The following is a 19,551-nucleotide window of genomic DNA, read 5'->3' on the forward strand; positions in this document are numbered from 1 at the left end:
ACAGTTAGAAACTTAGTTCTGCTCAGAATATCAATTTAACTACAACAACCTTGTAATGTCAGAGAGAACATTGAGTTTCTTTGTAGAACATTTTCAAGCTTTCCCTGTTCTATACATCACTCACTTTCACTACAGACATATATATGGCTCGAGGTATAACAACTGCAAGGGTTACCAGGTATCACTCCAGAATTGTTTAACTCATTCTCCATTTACAATTTTTCATTAAAAAGGACAGTACAGTGGAGGGAAAAAAAATGATATGTCAGAATGCAGGTGACAATAAATGACAAGACAGTGAATATAATCAGGATTTCAATTAGAGAGGATGATGCAGACACTTCAGGCAAGTAATTAAGTCTACGTGGGTCAAAGATCAATGTTTTATAGGAATGCAGGCTTTACACGAAATATTCATAAGGATAAATGTATTATTTGCTATAATATATTATCATTGAAATGTTCAGTGCATGTGCATTTTTCTTGCTTAAATTCCCTTCTGTTCTCTGTACCTCTAAGGTAAATAAAGTCATGGGGGCACATACTGAGTTGGGCATACGTCCATTTCTTTACCATAAAATATGGAAGAATGTATACCCATGCCCACAAAAAAAAACATATGCCAATAATCATAGGCAAATTTGCTTGGATCTGATACTTGCACCTCCTTACAACTGGAGAGGTGGAATGGGGGAGGCAAGGGACAGGCCAATGTAGGCCAAGTGCCATAATGGTGTGCTCGCTTTGAGGATGACCTGCACAGACACTCAGATATGCCTGTCAGGATGCCTATAACTTGCGGGTGCCTCATGGTTAGTGCAAATACAAACAGATGATGGCGATGGTCGGACTACCTATGAGGTTATGAAGCGACGCATGCGTGCTCCATTCCTATGAACGCCTACTGAACCAATAGTGCTGCTGCGATCAGTGTGAGCGCCGCTCTTGATAAAACTAGCATGCTAGTAATGAAAGGGCATATGCCCCGCAAATGTAGCAATGTTGTAAGAGAAGAATACAATGTAAATGAGTAAGAAATTATCATAAAACCAACGCATTTCACCCATATTAAACAACGGTGGTCTTCCTCAGGTATTTGTTATGTGACACTGGTCAACCTTGCCAGTATTTTTAGACCACAGCTGCTAATTCACAGTTGTTAGACACCTTTCTCCAACCGTTAGTTGCAAAACAGAAATTTTTTCATAGAGACACTGGACATGTGTTAGAGATATTGGAAAATATTGAGTGGAGTGCAGGATATACATTGATAACATCTGATGTCTGCTCACTTTATACCATTATTGACAACCAGGTCGGATGTAATCAAGTACAACACATCCTTACCACAGAGACAGACATCCCCACTGAACAGATTCAGTTCATCATCCAAGCAATTCAATTTCAATTTATACTACATCACAACTATTTTTGGTTTAATGGAGAGTACTATGAACAGGGTTCGCGGAACTGCTATAGGTGCGAAATTCGCGCCCAGTTACGCAAACCTGTTCATGGCTCATTGGGAGAACAACACCATATTGCACAATAATCCATATGCACAGTTTATCCTGGGCTGGTTCCGGTACATAGATGATGTGTTATGTCTATGGACCGGAACCAAGGAAACACTTCTGGATTTCTTGGATTTGGTTTACCTTAACACAAATAATCTCAACCTCAAGTTCACTGCCCAGATCAGCAAAGAAAAGGTCAAATTTCTGGACCTTGATATTTCCATTGTAGGGGATCACATTCAGACCAAAACATTTCTCAAGTCAGTAGACTGCAATTCTTTTATTCCAGCTTCAAGCAACCATCTTAAAAGATGGCTTACTAATATCCCAAAAGGGCAATTTACCCGGATTAGGCGCAACTGCATCAATCTCACCCTGTATGATGAGCAGTGCAAAATTCTTAAGGAAAGATTCCTAGAAAGAGAATATAAAAAAGGATTGACAGAAAGAGCATATGAATGGATTAGGGAGACAGACAGGGGAACCCTCCTTGTACCCAAGCCCAAAAAGGACACGAATGAACAATTAGAATCCACTTTCATTACCAAATATAACCGTGATCACAAGCAGTTAGAGAAAATTATCCAGAAACATTGGCACATACTACTGATGGATAATTCTTTGAGGGATATTCTCCCCCAAAACCCAAAGATGTTAGATAGGAAGTCAGGCTCTCTTAGTACCAAAGTTGTAAAATATTGTATTCCCACAGGTAGCAAGGACAAACAAGAAACCTGTTTAAAAGAGAACAGTGAATGCTTTTACCTTTGCACTAGATGCCAAGCCTGAAAATCACCAAACAAAAAGGGACAAAACCTATTACGAGCTTCCATTCGAATATCACAGAGGAGACACATCGGATAAGGAGCAAAATAACATCTGACACTGCAGGGGTTGTGTATCTGTTAGAATGCCCATGTGGGCGACAATACGTTGGATGCACAATCCGCAAATTATACATGAATTACACTTTGATGCAATTGTTAGACATTATTGCCATCCATTTCATTAATGGACTATTCTATATCAAGTATACAGTTTGTCAGTCTTGTTTATACTATATCTTTGATGCAATTGTAAGACATTATTGCCATTTTGTTGGTTTACCAATGTATTGTTTGTTCTGGTTGGAAAGCATTTATGTTATGTCTAATTTAACATTTACACACTGATCTTTACTTTCACATATAAATTATATGCGCCCAGAACCTACATTTTGTGTTTCATCAGATTCAATTATGCATTGTACAGTGATTGTCTCATTCTCAGGGATCCATTGGGGGACAATGGGTAGATTGCGGTATAGTGTAGGATCCAGATATGCGGGCACTTTTAAACAGTTCACTGCAGCTCTTTCCCTCTATACCCCTCAGTTTAGTTTAAGTGGCCAGCTATGAAGGGCCTGTATTAATTACCTGGTGCTGCTTGCAGCTTATTTCTTTATATAAAGTTATTTATTTTATTTAACTATTTAATTTACTGTTTTCGGAGCTACCTCAGAAGCCTCCAGAGTGTGCGATGGTAGCTGCAAGTTTTGCAGTGCACAGCACAAATGGCTGTATGCCGCTAGGCGCAGGATATTGTAGGTACAGAGGGGGTGCCTCTGCTGTCACCTTCCCCCCCAAAAAAAATTTTTGATGCTAGGGGAATCCAGGGGAGCTGTCCACATACAGTGGCTGCAGTCTGACAGCCAGAGCATCGCTGCTCTGGAGGAGCAACAGGCAGTGAGTATAAACCTCTCCAAAGGTGGTTAAAAAGTTGAGTTGGGCCCCAAGGATGCCTGCCTCTGGTAGTAGGGGCAGTCATCAGCTGTGTAATGTAAGTCCCCACTATTCACTGGATTAGTGGAGGGGGTTATTCTGTAGGAGGTGCTTATTCACTCACCTTGTACTGCCTCCTTGGTAGTCTCTGACTCTGCTTGTAAAGATATCAGGACAGCAGCCATCTTCTCTGTTCTTCTATCTGTAAGGTACCAGGTCTAGGGGGATTGGTTTTCTGAGTGGTTAGTCCCTGAGATATATTGGGCTCTGGGGTTGTATTGCAGGTTCACTCTTTTTTTCCGGATGGTGTTCTGCTTCTGTCCTATATTGTTTTTCTTCCAATTTTGTCTAACATGTAGGACAGAGGAAAGCCTCGTGGGCTAATGGTAGGGCAATTTCCATGACAGCGTTTACCTGCTCCGAATGCAACTCCAAATTGCCTTCTGGACAGCCAAGTGTGGATGCTTGGTGCACAGCCTGCCATTCTGAGAATCAGGTGCTATGTGCACTTGGGGCCACTGGTGCCAACATTATGGAGGCTGCTTGGGCTAGGGCTCTAGCCAATTTTATTGCTGAGCTTGCTCTGCTAGCCCAACCTTGGTAGGAAGGTCTGTCCCAATTTCCCTATGACTCTTCTGGGAGATTGGCAGATCCAGTGTCTGAAGCACCAGGCCAATGTCATGCCGGTTCTGGGGTGGTGGTCTCAGAGGAACTGTCTTGAGTCAGAAGACTGGTGACTTCCGCTCAGGGCTTGGTTATAGTTTCATCCTTTTTAGAGAGGATGCTAAAATACGTTATGCTGTCCTCTGCATGTAAGCGCAGAAGTATGGTCTCATCCCAAACTGGGAATGAGTCAGATTCTGTCTCTTCCTCCTAGGAGGAGGGTGAAGTGTTTGTTGAGTTGGATGTGGAAGACTCCTCCTTTGGATGATGCCTAAGTGACATCCCCAGTATTAGACATCCCAGAGATGGCAGTTCCTGCGGCTGTGGAGATGTCTCTGTTTAAGTAGAGGGTGAAAGGAACACTTTCTTTTCCTTCTTCTTTTCAGCTGAATGATTTGTTGGGTCAGACAAGGAGCTCGCCAGACCAGAAGTTTCAGGTATTCCATACGCTGCTGTTCTGTTTTCCCTCTTCTTTTTGGTAAATAGGTGGATGCATTTGTTGCGTGATTTTCTGAGACAACTACCATTCCCAATGCAGCCACGCTTAAGGATGGGTGGGGCTGACTGTAAGGTTAAGGGCATCCTTAAGTTCACTTTTATGGTGGCAGGAGCCTCTTTAATTCCATCTCTCCCCAACAAGTATTGAAAGCAGCAAGAACTGGTAGGAGAGAGCAGGACAGTCTGTCAACTGTTCTGACACACTCAATCAGGACTTTGTCCTGATTGTAGGGACAGTTGGGAGGAATGTCTCGCTTCACACGGCTCTGCTTGAAAAGGGAAAGCTGTGTGCCCCTAACACCCCGTGCATATGATGGGGATGGGAAGAATTGGAGAGCAGCCAAGCACTGTCTAAAATTATAGCTACGCCTTGAAGCATGCTGGCCACACCCAATGGTAGTGTGGCATGGAAACCCCTTTCTACAAATCCTGCGTTTGCCCCTGTATAAATATATACCTGGGCAGAGAAGAGAGTTGAATGTGGCAAAGATGCGATGGGAGGTGGAAGACTGGGTGGAAATAAGAAACTGAAAGTAGGTTTGGCGGAGGTAGATGATTAATTGATTTGATGTGGAGGAAGTCAGTGTTAGAGTGAGCATTCCTCCAGCATTACTCTGGTTTGCACAGTGTGTCCATGGCTCCAAGCAGAAGGTTCTGGCAAGCAATGGGAGAGAATAAACAGATAATACACTTATTATTTTGAACCCATGCCTGAGTTATATGCAACATATTGCGTTTTCATAAAGAAAAGCTTTAATTGTCTGCACTCAAACGATAAGGTAAGTTTTGTGTTTATACACTTTCTGTCCATTTCCTATCATGTAAAGGGAAATATATAGGCACTATCTGGATATGGTAAATAAATGGACATGCAAGCTCTGGCTAGGCTGAGGGCAAGTACCATATATTATATTTCAATGACCAGTTGTGATTCCAAATATCTGCTCTGCACTGAAATTAGACTAATTTACAAATGGATTTGTAATACACCTCTGAAACATATGAATATATACCTCAGTATTATTGTGGAGGATTCTTTAATTGATTGGAGAATTCCATTTTTCTTAAATAAAATAGTTAACAACTAATACATATTTCATTGTATGCTGTCTAGCAAATATAGTGAATTTAATGATTAAATCCATTGTTAAGGCTAACATGTTTGTTGATTTGATTACATTTAATTGCTGTTTAATTGCTATATTTTATTATTAACTATGATTGAAATTTTTCTTAGTCCTACATTAGAAAAATCTTTATATTATTAATAAATACTTTTGAAAACTCCACATTGATTTGCTATTGGTTGCTTTGTTATGATGAATAACTTTTTATATGATTTATCCTATGTGATTTTTAATCTCTCATATGAGATATCGAACTGAAATTTATTTTTAAAAGTTTAAATTCCATATTGAATTATTTTTTTTAAAATTTCCATTAAATTAAATTTATAATAAACTAGTAATTTTGTAGAACCGCTAACTCCTTTACTCTTCTAGTTGTAGGTACCACTAGTTACCTTTAACTGCCCAAACTCACTCGAGATCACCGTCAATTTTATGCCCAAAGTCGCCATATATATTAAACTGCAATTTTGAAAGTCCCAAATCCATCATCATCATCATCATCTATTTATATAGCGCCACTAATTCCGCAGCACTGTACAGAGATTCATTCACATCAGTCCCTGCCTCATTGGGGCTTACAGTCTAAATTCCCTAACACAAACACATACTAGGGTCAATTTTGTTAGCAGCCAATTAACCTACCAGTATGTTTTTGGAGTGTGGGAGGAAACCGGAGCACCCGGTGGAAACCCACGCAAACACGGGGAGAACATACAAACTCCTCACAGATAAGGCCATGGTCGGGAATTGAACTCATGACCCCAGTGCTGTGAGGCACAAGTGCTAACCACTATGCCACCGTGCTACCATTCTTCAGATCTTCCCATCGAGACTGGATTATTAAAGTAGAACTGGTTATACTGTCTGTCTGATTATACTCAGGCCAAAGGGAAGTTTAAAGAAAGGACAGGACAGTAAAATATTGCCTGTCAATAAGTTGGACACATATATTATGATTAACAGACCTGCTACATTGCTATCTCAATTATCCATATATGACAGCACAGCAGTTTCTACACAGTCTGTAACAGTGGCAACTCAGCAATAGGGTACAGCCATTTAACTTCACTGAAACCTACACATTTTCAGTGCAGCCATCTGGATACGGCAATACAGCAGTCCCTGCATAGTCAAGCACCTCTTTAACAGTACCAACACCCTGCCGTCTTAAAAACCTAAACTACATAAACACAGTTACCTATATAGTGCAAAATAGCGGTCTTTATACAAACAACTACAACTCATGTCACAGTAAATTATATCTTTCAAACCTGTAGTTCCTCAAAATCCTCATCTGCTCGCAACGCAACCATCATTGCCAAGCAAAAGCTGAAGCTGCAAATGTACAAGCCGACTTTGCAGAACAAGAAATGCAACTGACAGTGGAGAAATCACTTAGTACATTCTACAAAATGACAGTTAGAATCTGATTGGTTGCTATAGGCAACATCTCCACTTTTTCAAACCCGCAGTTTAGTAATATAACCCTTGGTGTTACTTCTCAGTTTGCAGGCTACTGCTAGACTTTATACACCTCCGCTACCTGGCATCCGCGATAAGTTCTTACTATTCGGAGCTCAAGTCCTGGGGGCATCCATACGTAAGTGAGAATATTGCTATCTATGGGAAAGGTGACTTACTATATGTGAAGAAATCTCTATTGCTTTGTTCTAACAATTTATCCAGTGTCAATGAGCGTCACTACCACCTCTAAGTGGATTTACACACAACTCCTCCTGTTCCTTCCAATTCTTAGGAGATTCACAGGTTGTAAAAATTTAGTTTACCTACTGAACTCTATGCAGTTCTTTCGAATGACCTTGTCATTTAGACAACAGTTTTCATTCCTGTGTGTGTAATAACAACAGCTCCTTATCTCCAGGAGCAGCATTATTATTACACAAGATCAGACATTATGGTTATACAACCACTCTTGGGCCTGTTGTTCATTCTGCAACGTTTTCCAGACCAACTGGCAGAAAGTTATTGCGCATATTTCCACAATTTTCTCAAGGTCAACAATTGATGGGGCTTCCTGTTCCTATGGAACTTCACAAACCGAAAGACAAGAAATGGGAGACACTTGTCCTAGTTCTTCATCTCAACATGGTCCTCAATGCAGAAAATTTCTGGAGAACCAATTCTGGAAAAGAGTACTAACAATTTGTTGACCACTTGTCTAGCTTAAGCATCACAGAGTGCAAAGATTTAGGCATATTTAATAGCATTTTATTATTATTATTATTAATTTTTATTTATAAGGCGCTACAAGGCGTCCGCAGCGCCGTACAGAGACAAACAAATTACAATACAATGGGAGACAGCACAGTACAGTAAACAGTAAGCACAGCAACTCAGTAAGCTCAATGCACAGCTAGAGAGGGCGGGGAAGTGGGAGGCAGGATCCGCAAATGACGGGCCCAAGAAGGAGGGGGCGGAAGACAGGGAGACCCCCAGGGGGGAGGAGGGAGCAAGAGTGGACGTGGGGTGGAGGACCCTCGAGGAGGAGGGCTAAGTAGCTGGAGAGCAGAGTTAGAAGTGGTTGAAACAGGAGGAGAGATGGCCCTGCTCAGAGGAGCGTACAATCTAAGGGGAGGGGTGGACAGACAGAGAGATGCAGGGGAGAGAGGGAGAGTAGGGGGAGGGAGGCAGAAGATAAGGTAGGAAGTTAAGTGGGAGACAGAAAGGCTTTAAGAAAAAGGTGGGCTTTTAGGGCCCGTTTGAAACTGGACAGATTAGGGGAAGTTCTGATGGAGGGAGGGAGCTTGTTCCAGTGGAGGGGGGCAGAGCGGGCATAATTGAAGACTGTCAAGATTAATTTGTACCCCCTGGATAAGGGCTCTATAGGACCACCAAATCTACCACATTTCATACCTCAATCTTTGGGAGTTGAATTAAGGGATGCAGAGACTATTTAGCTACTTCAGCAAACAAACCAGGCCAGAAAGATCAGGCTGTTATCCAGTCTAGTGCCTTATTTCTTGCCAAGTGACCAGCCCAGAACACAAGGAATTATATAAATTAGGACTAAGACCTGTTTTTAAAAGGACAGGGACTATCAACTGTTGAAAACCTGTTCCTGTATTTTTGATCCTTTGATACAAGATATTATTATGCAAGACAATTTATCATCACAACCCAGATTCCATCAGCATCTATACCAGTACCTGTAGTTGCGGGCATCTGACTTCCGAATGTCCATTTTGGGATGAAAAAATGAAAAAGCTGGCTATATAAAATGGACAGTTCCTAATAATCCCAACACCAAAATAAAGGTTGCTTGTCCAAACACAATATACATGCCAGAAAGTAGAAAGTCAACAACTTGTAGTATTGGCCTTATAAGCCAAAACTAGATTAAGCACATATATATATAAGTATATATATGTGTGATACACACACCAAATGGGCCTTAAGTAATACAACAAGATCCTTTGGAAGATGTTGTAAAATTATCCATTTTCCAGAGTATATGGTTTGGCATTAAAATGAGGGTTCAAATTTGTTACTCGCTTCAACTTCATTTACGGATTTGGAGCTATTCATCTAAATTATACTGTCAAGTTTAAATGTAGCACCAGGTTTTGAAGTATGAAATATACTGCCCAATTAGATGCTGCATCATAGGCTGACATTTGAATATGTATTTAGGGAAGGAGCCCTTGACTGTGGGAAACACTAGTTAATGACTGATATATCCACAATCTGTGACAGTCAAATGCAAAAAACACTTATGTTACAAAAAAGCAGTTTCGGGAGCAGTGATGACTAATTTGGTTATTACATTAATCATTGTAAATGAGAATGACCATTTTTAATGAAACATGTTGAGTATATTATGGAATCTAGAGAAAAATTTGACAGTAATAACACAATTTAAAATATGGGGTGCATAGAAACACACACAATCACTTGTTTGGTGAGTACTGTTAATTTTGTGTGGAGTTTTGTTGTGTCTTTTATGTATTTTTCTTTTACTAAATAGATGGATATCTTTATTTTACTGAACACCACTTACTGATAGCTTGTCGTACTTGACAGCCATGGTATGGAGAAACTGTCAGGCACATGAAAATGTACACGTAAAAAGTAATAGGATGTTCAATCAGATGCATTTTTTTATTATTTATGTACAGTTATTTATATAATACCTACATATTACACAGCATTAACATTTAATCTTTAATCATTCACATCAGTCTCAGCTCAAGTAGAGCTTACAATCTATATTGCCTACCACACCACACACACATACACTAGGGTTAATTTTGTCAGAAGTCAATTAACCTACCAGTATGTCTTTATACTTTATACTCTATACTGGAGTTGACAATGCCTCATGCCTTTGTGGTCCACTGTCTTTCCCTTGGTTTTGGTATTGGATTCAATGACCGCAGCAGGTAGCCAAGTAATTACAATGATTTGCTACTGTGTGTCCAGTGAGCAATCCTGTTAAATCTAACATGAGGCATCTATAACCATTGGATACTTGTTTAATGCAAAAATATGATAAAGAGAAATGTTAAAAAATAAATACTTTTACTGTTCCATGTTAAAATGAATGGCCTTGGGCAGTATCGGTGGTATCTACCATCCTCATAAAAACACTTACAACAGATACTGAAGCCATCCCTCAACAATCATTCCATGGTTAAAGTCAGTTTGATCAACATTTTTCCTCATACTTGTGTTTGCTCTGAACAACAAGCTTTTAAGCATTGAGTTGCTGCCACGTGATTGGCTGATTAGATATATGCATTAATGAGCAGGTGTATATCAGGATGTGCCAACCTTTAATAAAAATACCATTGACATTGACACACATCTGCAAGTTTTTGAGAACATGATGGTAGTCCATTGTATCAAAGAAGAAGACTGGCCATGTTACTTGTGTCCTAGTCCAACCGGGTGAACCCTAGAAGCATATCAGACGCTGAGCCTTGTGGTATATCAGCAATATGAGGAGGTATGGTGTGTAATATTGGCACAATACAAGGTTATGCCGGAGACATGTAGACTGAAGTTCATGGTGCTTGGCAAAAAGGGAGATAGCCCCCATCGGGAATTTAATAGCCAGTTGCGGCAAGTGTGCACCTAATGGCTGGAAGGGAAAGGGATTTCTTCGATGGAAGAGATTGAGGACGTATTTATATTAGAGCAACTGCTGTCGAAATGGGCTCCGGAAATAAGGGAATGGGTGACAGATAGAAACCCCATAACCCCTGAGCAAGCTATATGATTAACAGGCCGCGATGGAGACATGCAATGCTAAGAGAACTACTCCCACTATGACCTGAAAAAGAAGCATTTTTTGGGAAAATGGGAAAATAGCAATGAGTATATGGGAGAATGTACCCCAGATGCCACAACCACAACAACCAAATGGAGCAGTCCAACCCTATCCAGTTGAATTAGTGCAGTCACGGAAATGTTATCATTGCAGACATTTGGTTCACATTAGGCCAGCTCAAGTTCCTCGGGCAGGGTCCCCACGGGTGGCCTGTTGTGAGGAGGAGTTTGCATATGCTGCTGATGCCGGCTACTACCCAGGTGTGCTAGAGGCGGAGGGGGTAGCATATAAATTTGAGACCATTATGGGTAAGGGGAGGGTTTTTCCAGCCAATATGCATACATATCTCCAGGCTGTGTGGGTGTGAAGACAAATGTGCCAAGGGCTGAGGAGCTCGGGCGCATCTATCATCTTGGTTTGACTTGACTTGATCCAGAGGTCTTCTCTACTTCTGAAGCAAAGGATCTGCATTTCTACTATTAGTGATGATTTAAAGGACATACCTATGGCTAGAATATTGTTGGATTGGAAACACGATAGGGGCCAAGTGGTAGTGAGACATATGAAGGGACTTCCAGCAGATGTGGTGTTGGGGGATGATCTGGGCAACCAGGTAACGAGCCACTTTGTGAACGTTATAAATCACAGTCAAACTAGAGTTGAGTAGTTAATTCCCAGACAGATCTACAGACTTGCACTGGAAGTCATCCACTGCAGCCCCTGTATTGTCGCCGTTAAGTACGCTAGATTCGAACCTGACTATGACACAAAGGGATTTAGAGGAGGTGGTCCAAAGAGAATTTTGACATGCTCAACGGACAGACCCTTCCTTAGCGGGTGTATACAGCCAAATTTACAAACCCCTTAGAGAAGGGGAGCAGGCTCAGGTAGTGTGGGAGAGTGATTTGTTGAACAAGGTAGTTGAGGCGCCAGTGGTAGGTGAAGCTCACAAGCAGTTAGTGGTGGCCCAAGAGTACAGGTCCCAGTGCTAGCACATGGCATCCCATTAGCTGGACATCTGGGGATTAAGAAAACCAAACTTTTCTTTTACTGGCCAGGCATGTCTCAGGATGTGCTTATATATCACAACTCCTGTGAAGTATGTCATAGACTTGTTGAAGCCCCTAGCCAAGTGCCGTTAATGTATATGCCTATGATCAGAGAGCCTTTCCGAATAGTAGCCATGGACATTGTGGGTTTCCTTCCAAAATTTAGCCATTTTGAGATGCGATTTATTCTAACTGTAGTTGATTACGCAACCCGGTATCCAGAAGCAGTAGTTCTAACCTCCACCAATGCAAAACACATTGCTCAGGCCATAATAAACATTTTCAGCCATGTAGGATTCTTGCAGGAAGTTGTCAGTGATCACGGAATGCAGTTCCACGGCGAACTCATGCAAACCATGTTTGAAAAATGTGGAGTAACACCGATGCATACCACACCTTACCACCCGCAGACAAGCGGATTGTGTGAAAGGTTAAATGGTACCCTGATGAAATTGGTAAAAGCATATGTCAACTCAGAGGGGAGAGACTGGTAGAAGGCTTGCAGCAATTACTGTTCACTTTTAGGGAAGTGTCGCAAGCTTCCACCAGTTTTCCTTGTTTGAGTGGCTATTTGGTCGCAGGGTACGAGGACCCCTATACTTATTTCGGGAAACTTGGGAGGGAACATACCAGGAGCCCCAAGGGCCGATAGTTGTTATTGGTGAGACTTAAGAGGCTCATGACCCTCACCAGAGCCAACTTGGAAGTAGTACAAACATGCCAGAGACAGCAGCATGACAGACATGCCAGATACTGGCAGTTATGCAGATGGTACCTGCTAGGAAACGTAAACTACAAGCTACCAGGGCTGACACGTTTACATTATTTCAGAGACTGAGGGAGGTAGATTATGTTGTGGCGTTAGACATAGTGGGTAATTGCACTAGGAATTACTGCATTAACTGACTAAAAGCGTATGTCAACCAGGAGGTAGGACCTTTGGACAGATGTTGTCTAATTGTGGATGACCACAAGACGGACGATATTCCTGGTTTGCGGGCAGAGGCTCGAAAAGATATAGGGGTGGAGGCCATACATTTAAAGGACAAGTTGCAGAAATTAAAAACCACCCAGATAAGAGACACGTTGGAAGAACAGCGACCGCAATTTACCACAAAACCTACTTGTACTTATTTAGTCCCTCACCATGTCGATACCAGAAATACGCGGCTACTGCAGCAGTTCGCGTATCAGGTACCCCCAGAAGTACTCACCATGATGCGATCAGAATTAAATGACATGCTAGCCATGGGCGTTATTGTCTCATCTTGCAGCCCCTGGTCCTCTGGGTAGTCTTAGTGCCTAAAAAGGATGGTACCATCCACTTTTGCATGGACTGAGGTGGTTGAACGTGGTGACAGTGACTCAAGTACACTCCATGCCTAGAGTAGATGAGCTCTTGGACCGGCTGGGAGCCGCTTGCTATGTGACCATTTTGGTTCTTAGCAAAGGGTACTGGCAAAGTCCCCTTACTAAGGAGGCGCAGGAATGATCTGCATTCATTACACTGTTTGGGCAATTTGAATTCAAAGTAATGCCCTTTGATATGAAGAACGCCCCAGCAACTTTCCAGAGGGCGGTAGATGATTTGTTAGACGGGTGTCAGGAATTTTCACACGTATATATCGTTATATTCATGGCACATAGGAAGACCATTTAATACATGTCACCCAGGTGCTATACACCTAGCAGACGCCTGATTGACCCTCAGGCCTCAGAAATGCCAAGTGGGAATGGCAGAGGTAAAGTATCTGGTGCATAGAGTGGGCGGAGACCAGAGCCAACTAAGGTAGAAGCCATTTTGTCCTGGCCCCGACCCACCAACCAGAAAAAAGTAAAACCATTCCATGGCACTGCAGGGTATTACCGCAAGTTTGTGCCCCACTATGATAATATTGCCAAACCACTGACAGACCTGACTACCAAAAAGGTAATATGACAGTACGGACATATGAATGTGAACAGGTCTTCTACCAACTAAATGAATGCCGATGGACTATCCCATCAGGAGGAGCCTGTCACTCACTGGACTGTTAGTGCCTCTAGGTTGGGACATGGGTCTCTCTCGCTCCTGCCGGCGCCTCTCCTGAGCCGCGGCCGTCCGCCATCTTGACTAAGATTGCGCATGTGCAGAAACCCTGAACTGTTAATACCTTGCCTCTAGTCTCATTGGTTAATTAATCACCTCTCAGTACTTAAGGCACCTGTTGCCCTATTACCTTTGCCTGTTCTTGGTTCTCATTCCTTGAGACTCTGAGGTGTTTCCTGTTTCTGCTCGTGTTATCCGTTTGCTCTGGACAAGTCTCCTCTCCACATCGGTAGTAGAACTTACCCGCTGCAGACTACTCTCGCTACCTCCGTTACCTGCCTGCTTCTGGACAAGTCTTCTCTCCACATCGGTAGTAGAACTTACCCGCTGCAGACTACTCTCGCTACCTCCGTTACCTGCCTGCTTCTGGACAAGTCTCCTCTTCACATCAGTGGTACAACTTGCCTATTGCAGACCACTCACGTTACTCCGTTCCACGCCTGCACCTGGACAAGTCTTCCCTTCACATCAGTGGTACAACTTGCCTAATGCAGACCACTCACGTTACTCCGTTCCACGCCTGCACCTGGACAAGTCTTACCTTCACATCAGTGGTACAACTTGCCTATTGCAGACCACTCACGTTACTCCATTCCACGCCTGCGTCTGGACAAGTCTTCCCTTCACATCAGTGGTACAACTTGCCAATTGCAGACCACTCACGCTATTCTGTTACACACCTGCGCTGGACAAGTCTTCTCTACATATCCGTGGTGAAACTTACCAGCTGTAGACCATTCATGTTTCCTTGTGATATAGCTACTACTCTGTATGGTACCTATTAGCTGGACTAAAGTCTACAAGTGCCTCTGTATTGTAGCTGCAAGTCGCTGACTCTTCTACTATGTTGTTGATTGGCCTTTGCCTAACGTTATCCAGTTATCAAGTACTGGCCTGCTATATGCTACCTGCGTGCTAAGGCACTTGGACTCTTTCCTCATTTTATCCTGTTTACTAAACTGCTGTACCATCACAGTTCCACGGTGCCAAGACTCAGCATTTATACTATTGACTTTCCTTCCTCTATTCTATTGTATGGTTCCACTGATTCACCACACTACCCAGAGGTCCGCACTTCTGGTAAGTGTAGCTACACCTGGTGAATTCTGGGTAAAACTCCTAGTGCCCGTGACAGAGCCAAATGCTATTCATTCTACCTACCTGGCCCGCTCACTGCCATTTGTTTGGCAGTAGGCAAATGGACTCATGTCTTAGATTTAAGAAGGGAAAGGAATGTGAAAACCATGCTATGTGAGTTTGGATTCGTATGACTAAAACACGACTACAAAATCCATTAAAACAAAACAACTATAAATTATTGCGCTCTACCCCAAATATTTTAAAAATGCAAAGACACTAAAGTAAACTGGGATGCAAGAGGGTGTGACCACTTTGTGTAATCAAAAAGACTATGATCCTCTGCATTCACTAGGGATATTATTAATGTTGTAACACAGGAGTGACCAACCAGTTGGAGACCAAGAGCCAAAAAATATTTATAGCTACAGCAAAGAACCGACTTTACCTTTTATATATGTGTGCAAGTACATATACCCAGTATAAACACACGCATACATGCCACACACACATATATTGAAAATATAACAATTTACAATACCTAGCTAAGCGAAAAAGAAAATATCTAACATTGCTAAAATGTTCACAATAATTATAAAATCCGCACAGGTCTGCATTGCACAGATCTTACCTTGCTACTGTGTCCAGCGAAGGAGGGTTCAAAGATTTACTTCACAGTAGATCACGCTGCACATAAGTTAAATACTAACTGTTTTTTCATGTATCACACAAATACTTGATAGCTTATTTGTACACTGAAATTTAAAGTTGATATTTGTGTGCTACATGAAAAAACAGTCAGTATTTAACTTATGTGCAAAACAGAAAACTCATTTGCACCCCTTGCATTGTAACATGGTTTTGTCCAAGAGACTTAAATAAGAAACTTCTTAATTTAAGATCCTTAATGTATCAGGCCCCTAGAGAGGATTCTGGATATTGCAAACACAACCTCATTAGGTGTAACATTATATGAATTATTTTAACACAGCCTTTGTTAGTGGTGACACAGACGTTACTATGGAATACAATAGCCAGGTTCTTTAAATCTCTCATAATTCATAATTCTCATAAGCAAATCAGTGTCTAGTTGTTCAATTCTTTGACAAAAAATATACTTGAACTTTGCAATAGAATAAAAAAGTTTTAGCAGTAGACTCTTTTATTTGAATTAAGCAACAAATGAACAGATACAGACATTTTAGGAACAAACAGAATGTTAATGGCATACCAAACAGTCCATGTAAAGTATCTTATTATTTAAATAAACTGAAGTATATTAATTAAATACATATTGGAGATTATACTATCTTTAACACAAAATTGCTCACATAGTTCATGGTGCTTTCCAACCTTGCCTGATTAATGTGATATTTCTCAAACAGGGCTTCCCTTAACTATGTGACCTGCATACTAATTGGCCAGGATATGCATGGGGGGAGGGAGCAAGAAAAATGGTATTAAATCGTTTTCAAATAAGCATTGCATAGGCGATTGTATTGTGTTTCCAACGCACAAAGTGATTTATTTAAGCAGATGTAAATAGTCAACAGTTCAATAGATTATTATATTATGATACAGTACAGTACAGCCAATACCAAAAGATAAATACATACCGCTGCAATCGCATGCGCTCGCTGCGCTCCCACAGGTCCCAGTGAACAGTATATCTCTCTGGAATACTGTGGTCAGAGTAGACTGAGGCTAGTGGGGGTGCAGCTATGATTATATATACATTCAGTGTTACAGAGTAAACAATAGAGATGACGTGGCTTGCTTCTATAGGTCCAGACTTCAGGTGGGTCCAGGGTAAACAGGTCATAGGCTAGTTCAAACTAAAGAATCCAAAGGTGGGGGTCATCTCTCCAGGGGATGGGCTCCTTTCTTCCCGCCACGACTCCAGTTACAACTAGTCCATTAGCATTTTATAGTCAGCATCATATTAAAGGTTTATTCCCTAACAACAATAACTTGAGTATGCAATGTGCTATCTCTTCGCCGAATGAACCAGACAGCTGCTGATGAATAGGTGTTTAATATGATACTAGACATGACACCTTTCCTATAACCTGAACCTTAAATAACACTGAAGTGTACATATAATCATATTATATAAACTAATAATAAACTAAATACTATCTGCTCATAAATTACTGTGTAACGGAACCAATATGAATATGAATTATATAAATAACTAAATGTTTTAATGCGAATGTGTACGTGCGTATTTTACCTTGCGATCGTCGTATGCCACATGTAGCGTGGCATACTGAGTGCAATCGTCCAATAAAACAATATTAACCAATATACTTTCGTTCATCCAATTATACGACTTCAACAATGGAATTGTCTTATCTGAATTCAATGCAACAAACCCCATTCTAAAAGGAACTGAGAAGTAGAAACTTTGACACCTGATATGTAGAAAACCTGTGCTCTATAATGTAAAAAGTACCCATAAGACTATGCCCATTATATATTTTTTTAAATAATAAAAAGGACTTAAAAAACAGTAAACATAGACCGTATTTCAAAATACATTTTTCTTTGCACGTAGTGCAAATAAACACTTACAAAATCTGATCCTGCATAGTCCAAGCCCTCACTATGATTTAACCCACACCAATAATTTTATAAATAATAATAATAATAATAATAGCAATAATTAATAATAAGTAAGATATTTGAGAGACAATATATCTCAGCTCAATGTTGCAAACATTTAAGAGATGTAAGCTGATGTAAGAGGCCACCCTCATGCAGAGATTTCACAAGATGTTCATATGCACAAGTCATACTAGTACCTATAGGCCTCCAGCAAGCATATGGCTATTAATGAGACTCCATGATCTCCAGACAGTAGCAGATGTGTTGGTATGACATCAGTTGGAACAGTGTATGATAGAAACATAACTTTTGACAAGTTTATCAGGTTCATGGGTTCCTTTTTTTTTACAAAATGCAATCAATAGATAAAGGCATGGGTTCTGTCAATACAGACACCGCCAGAGATTGAATTGTAGAAATAAATCATTAAAAGATTTCCATAGTTTAGTACCCACGGGGCTCCCCCCTTCAACACCCTCCAGCTATCTTTTAATCTAGACTTTCAACTGGAAGTAATAAAGTGGCTATCTCCTTCTGGTACACCCACCTCAACTCAAGTCAAGGCCCGATAAAGGCCTCTTCCCAGCTTGCCTGGGAGAGGGATATTGGTCGGGAATTTGACTCAGATCAGTGGGACAAAATCTACCAAAATGCCCACAGGATGTCGAGGTGTTTGAATCACTCGGAGATGCTTTACAAGCTACTCTACAGACTTTATATGACCCCCGATAGGTTGTATAAGATATGGCCAGATCAGTCCAGGACCTGTTGGCGTGGATGTGGAGAGATAGGGGATATCTTCCATATTTTTTGGAGTTGTCCAGTGGTCAGAGATCTTTGGACGGAGGTGTACACCTTAATTTCTAAAGTTATTCGTACTCCGATCCCGAATACACCAGAAGTCGCTCTCTTGCATTTCTTTCCCCCACAAGTGTTATCAGGAGATAAATATGTCAAAGGCCACATTTTTATAGCCACCCGGGCGGTGATTGCCCAAGCCTGGAAATCAGCTACGCTGCCTTCCATAGGTAAAATAATCTCTAAGGTTAAGTTAAGCTGTGACATGGAAACGCTGGGTGTCCCTTACTCTTCCTCTGCCTCCTGTCCCCATATTATATGGTTTGAATGGAATCGATATGTAGCCAAATCCTCAGTCCTGCCCGTCTCTGGGGGAACCCCATGTAACTCCCCTCAGTAAAACCAAAGGGATATTACCTATGTTGTTTCTGGAACAAATTGTATAATATGTAAAACGCTCAGAGTGGTTCTGTTTCATGCTCTTGCTTCGTATTGATGTGTATTGCCCCCCTCTACCCCTCCCTTGATCCCCTTCCCTTTTTCTCCCTTGTAATTTACAATGTATGTTTTGTTTTTTTGTTTTTGTTGTCTTTTGTATGTACTGTGTAACTAAAAAGAAAAACTTTAATAAAATCATTATTGAATAAAAAAAGATTTCCATAGTTTAAAACAAGAATTGTGCTGTGAAAATCAAGATCATGGTAACTCTTCTCCCAGTGGCAAGATCCTTTATCAGAACTTTCCTAGCAGCACACTAGCATATCACCATAAATCATATTTCACTGTAGCATGCTTAAAGATTGCAACATAACTCCTTAGATTTTAGCCTTGGGACAAAATTGGTCACTATGTGTCAATCAATCAATCACACATTCACTTTACAGCACTACACAGCATTAATCAGTGATATATAGAAAATCTGTTCTCTGATCCTTGAAGAATGTAGGAGTGCAGAACAGATGTACTCTGTACATATTTTAATCTATTATCATGCTGTTCACAGAGCCCCATCACCAAAGGTAACATAGCAAAGGGAGGGGTCATAAATGGTAAATAGGGCCCTGTGGTGATAC

This window comes from Mixophyes fleayi, chromosome 2, assembly GCF_038048845.1.
Source record: "Mixophyes fleayi isolate aMixFle1 chromosome 2, aMixFle1.hap1, whole genome shotgun sequence".
NCBI lineage: Eukaryota > Metazoa > Chordata > Amphibia > Anura > Limnodynastidae > Mixophyes > Mixophyes fleayi.